Source organism: Etheostoma cragini, chromosome 4 (genome assembly GCF_013103735.1).
Source record: "Etheostoma cragini isolate CJK2018 chromosome 4, CSU_Ecrag_1.0, whole genome shotgun sequence".
Lineage (NCBI taxonomy): Eukaryota > Metazoa > Chordata > Actinopteri > Perciformes > Percidae > Etheostoma > Etheostoma cragini.
Window position 1 is genome coordinate 26,339,708 of NC_048410.1, and position 5,522 is coordinate 26,345,229.

Below are 5,522 nucleotides of genomic sequence, written 5' to 3' on the forward strand. Positions count from 1 at the left end.
ACAGTGGGTTTATCAGAGATTTCCCCTTTTCTGCTGCAAACAGCAGACAGATATAAAGTTAGCGTCTAGCTGGTGAACATAGTAGAGATACTTAGCAGCTAAAGAGACAGACATTTCTGGTGAAGACCAAAACAGAGCTAAAAAGAAAGGGAATTTTAGATGTACAGTACATTTGACTTCTTACCAGAAACATGGCCACAATGAAGGCTAATGTTGCTTAATTTTTAATGGATGGGTAGACTCACTTTGCAACACCATCATCCACACGATGCGGAAGGAGGATGGGTAATGATGTTAGTCATATTAACTTGACATGGTGATTATATGGTGATGCACTGCCAATTTATTTCAGTTTCAGAATTGTAGGAGCTGGTAGTATCCACTAACAAGTAATACCAACAAGTAATTTTGGACACAGCTAATCTGTTTAAAGCCTTGTCCTTAAATAAAAAGACCCTATTTCACATTTCATTCAGTCATTAATCATTCAATGAACACTATTTATTGCAGATTTAATTCAGGTCCATTGTGTGTGTGTGTGTGTGTGTGTGTGTGTGTGTGTGTGTGTGTGTGTGTGTGTGTGTGTGTGTGTGTGTGTGTGTGTGTGTGTGTGTGTGTGTGTGTGTGTGTGTGTGTGTGTGTGTGTGTGTGTGTGAGTGTGTGTGGGCCAACTACACGTTATGTTTGCAGCTCCAAAGAATACCTACATAGAACTAGCAGAAACAAGCATGGGGATGTGTCTCCATCTAGTGGTGGTATATATTTTAAATCCACTGATGATGAGCAGCCCTTCTTTTAGTACTGTATTTTCTACACAAGCACTCTTTTAAGAGCCACTATTATATAGGGAACAGGTTTGCATGCCTTGATGTTCAAACACATACTATCTTTCTCACACTGCCCATTGCTGCAGCTCTGCCTGAAACACTCTGTCTGAGCTCTTGGCACTCCTTCCTGAAAAGACAAGTTTAATGTGTATTGTTCATTGTTCATTAAGGATCCCCAATAGTCGTCAACATAAGAAAGAGTATTCTTCCTGGGGTCAAACACAAGACAATAAACAAATATTACAAAGGAAATTATAAATACATATCATTGTGAAAACATCCCACAATTTATGAAACAAAAGGGACAGTAGCATGTTTTCCATGGTATAAAAACATCTAAACAGTAATATGAAATAAAATATATAGACGCAAAAAAAAGAAGAAAACACAAAGGTATGACAGAATCAAACAGGTTTTATCCTAATCTCCTTACTACAGCTTATTTTATTTTAGTTTGTTTTTTAAGCTTAAAGTATTTCCCATTAGGATTTAATGTTAAGCTGTTCCAATGTCAAACCTCTGTACATTCCCATTGTTTTAAGCACATTGGTTCTGGGCATAGGCAGCCATAAACCACTTACATAACACATACGCACGGTGTCATAACCATGTTATCATTGGTGGTGGGAGTAACGCATTGCAAAAGTAACGTAATTACTGTAATGCATTCATTTTTGCCCTAATGCAGTAATAACGCAATACTAATTCAATTTCGGTATCATTATACTCCTTACAATCTTAGTAATGCGAATTACAACGCATTTTAACGCAACATTCAGTGTTTTTGTTTTCTTTTAAGAACAGAATAAGAATAAGTTGCCTAAACACCATTGCATTTTATTGGCATCAGGACATGTTTCATATCTAGTGTCTCACGTTCATCTCAGTAAGCCAGCAAGAGTACACAACAGACAACTTCCATGTAGGCTGCTTTGAAATAAAAGCACTTCCTGTGATGATTCGCAGTGAAACTAAATTACTGTTAAACAAATGAGGTTGTGTACCTTTTCACATATCAGCTGTAAATCAAGTACTGTAAATAATGTAGATAGTGAGTTTTAATCACACTACAATTGACCATTTCCTTTAGAATGTTCTAAATTGAACAACCTGAATTTCTTTTTCAAGTGCTTTAAACAAACATTTTACAACAACTGTAAGGTCATTTTAATTGAGTATTTTTCTCCTCTTCTATTTTTTCTCCTACTTGCCTAATTTGTGTTTTACTTGTCTTTTTTATAGCTTTAGTTACTTTGCATAGTCCTATACATTTAACAAAATAGTATCAAAACCTATGATGTATAAAAGTGGATAAAGAGGAGACTTTATTGATCAAGTGGTGAAATTCCCACGCTAGCTGCCAAGTCAAACTTCCGCTGTCATTTTAGTATTTTGACAAGCAAAAGTAGTGTTACGCAATTCAGATACAGTAATATTGTAATATAACATATTACTCTCAAATGACAGTAACTAGTAATATATAATGTATTACATTTTGGAAGTAACTTGCCCAACACTGGTAGGTAATAGCTGCGAGAACAAGCTGGGGGGGGGGGGGGGGGGGGGGGGGGGGGGGGGGGGGGGGGGTTATGTAATGTACAAATATTCTTTAAAAACACAATCAGGCTGCATGCTAGTCTTTCATCTCCTGTCATCAATGACAGCCTGCTATGCATTTGTTCCACATTACTCCTTGTGGAGTAGTGCAGTTTGACCACACACCAGACCAGATCAGGGCAAAAGTCTAGCTTGGACAAGATCAGAGACTGTCCCATCAGTCTGCTCTGATTGGTCAGCTGGCCCACACTGTTGTAATTGGTGAGTATTAGCCATCTGTTGACTCTGTATTTCAGCATATTGGTTTTGAAATGTTAACAGTGACTACAAGGTTAAAAGTTAAAGATAAAATCCCAATCATTTGACATTTTAAGAGTGAATGACCAATGACAGAGTAGCTGGGTTGGTAACTATTTCCAATATACACTTTTTTATATAGTTTGAAATGGTCATCTGTAGTAGAGCCTGAACGATATATTCATTCATCAGAATCATTTATAATGACAAATAAATGACAAATAAATGATTCTGATGATGTTCAACCATGTTATGAGTGTTGGTGTTGCATAGTTGTGTCCCCCAGAGGGCGCTCTACAACATCCCTGTTGGCAACACTCAGGTTTTTGTTCAAAGGACTATAAATATCATATCTTAAATTTGTATTTTTACACATTTTACTCATCAGAACTTTAATTTATTAACTTAATTCATATCAACCAATTTATCGAAATATCAGATTTTTAAATAACCAAACATTTGTGTCCGTATCGCCCTTAAAAATCCTTTATCGGTTATGCTCTAATCTGTAGCTGCTATAATCCAGGAAAATTTTCCACCAATTCCTGCCTTGCGATTCGCTTGGAAAGAACCAATGATATGCCTCCTTGCCCCACTTCAAGTACTCCCCATGTACTGTCCCCGCTGAAGTTACTGCAAGTCTGGAGAATGGAGGACAAAACTCAGCCAAAGATGTGGCTTCAACCATTATTGACGTCTTTCTGTTGGACTCCTGAATAATTGATTACTGTTTAATTCTATGAATACTTTTGGTGTCCTCCACTAATGGGAACAAAGGTTATTGAATGATAACCTGCTCAGATTTTTGACGAAAAGTGTTTTTCCATTATTTGAGGAGCAGAAGAGCTTGTTTCTACTTCCACTGCCTGATTAGACCTCTTCTGTGTGGGCGTGTACAGATTGAGTTTAAGATGTTATGCTTTCCTCATTCTGATAGGTGGCGATTTTTTGGGAGATTTTGGAGCTGGTGTTTGGAGATTTTTGGAGAGCCAAATAACTTGAAGACTAAAGAAATTTCAGGAGACTTTGATGACTTATTCATTAATGAATCTTGATTGAGGAGAATATGGATAAGCAATAAACTACTTTACTAAAATGTTGTTCCAGAGCAACGCCACCCTCTTCAGAAGGCTTTTCTCCCCCCAATAGCCCATCATTCTAAGCAATCATGATTAGAAATGACCAATTAAGGCATTTCCTTATATGATGTGTGAAGATGCTCTTGGATCAGTCACAATAACTAGGTAACGTTTCAAAAGGTGACAGTTGTTAGCACCTGTGAACGTGTAGGTCATGTTAAGGTTTATTTAGCAGAATTACATTGTGTTGTTCTATTCTATACAATACTTCCTATATTTCTAAGTAGATTTCCTATGCTGTCTTCTGATACAATGCCAGCAAAGAGAGTACATTTACTGTAAATCCTTCCGCGACAATGACATCAACAAGAAAAAGTGATTCCTGTAGGCGTGCAGATACTTTACCAAAAGGTGATTTTGGATGTGACATTTGCAATGTATTTGACTGTAAATTGCCCATATTCTGTTCATTTCCAAGTTCATAATTGTATTTTGAGGTGGTACCAGAATAGGTTTCCATGGTTTACATTTTCAAAAAGCACCATATTTTTGTTGTACATTGCTGCAGATCCTGTTTTCACCCTGTGTGTTTAGGTCTCTGTTTTAGCTACTGAGGGAGATATCTTACTTCTATACTGTCTTTGTTGGGAGTTGCGCATGCGCAGTAGCTTGGTAAACTCACATCAACTAGATAACTCTTTCTCCATCTTCAGTCAGATTAGCTGGGAGACTTCTTCTAAACGAGGGTCACTTGTGAAATACCTGGGGAACACGGACATGGAAGTAGTTCTTTTGTAGATTATGGTGAACTAGTGTGTGTTGTAGCAGTGTTTTGCCATTAAGAACGAGCTAGTATGCTAGCGCTAGCATACAATGGTTGGCCACCTCGTCTTGGCTAGTGACGTATAAAGCCGTGCAGATGTTGAACAGCTCACCCGGAGACTGAAGACAGAGGACATTCAGAAACCGTATCTCACTCTAAACAGCATGGCTAGCTTTATTTCCAAGTTTATATGTGTGTGGAAGCACCAGAAACCCCAAATAACACCCCAAATCCCAGAAAAAGTGATTCATTCACAATATGGGCACTTCAATGTATCCCCCTGTGTATTCCCTTGAGTAAATAATCTTTCAAAGCCTTTGTTATAATTAATTTAGATTTAATGTAATAGCTTCCATCTGGAAATAGTCAAATCTAATCATATTAATTCTAAAAGAAATCATCCTTCATCCTTAAAAGCCCACCCAGGGGTTATTTTCTAGAACACAACTCCACAGAAACAATTTCAGTGGCTTTGGAATAATTTATTTGGCATTGTCTTATTCTTCTGTTCATTTAAAGTTTCGTAATCGTAGCTTAGTTTATTACAAGTACTTACTTTTCAATATTTATGGTCACAGGTCAATATAATTGATATTATGCTACCAACTCTTGCTTCATCACACTAATTACACACTCAATTAAATTTTTAACGTCACTTACACTGCAATATTGTTTCTTGTATCATGGCAATCGGACTTGAAAATACCTTTATTTGACGCCATTTTGCTTACTCAGTCTACCATATAGTAATTGTCTATTGTTTGCCTGTATTTCTTATGTGTTTACTTGTGTGTGTGTGTTGTTGTTTTTTATGCTGTTATTAAAAAAAATGCTGCTGCTGTAACAACAATATACATACAATATTTTCACGCACAACCATCTCTAGGGTTTACAGAGAATGGTCCGAAAAAGAAAAAACATCCAGTGAGCGGCAGTTCT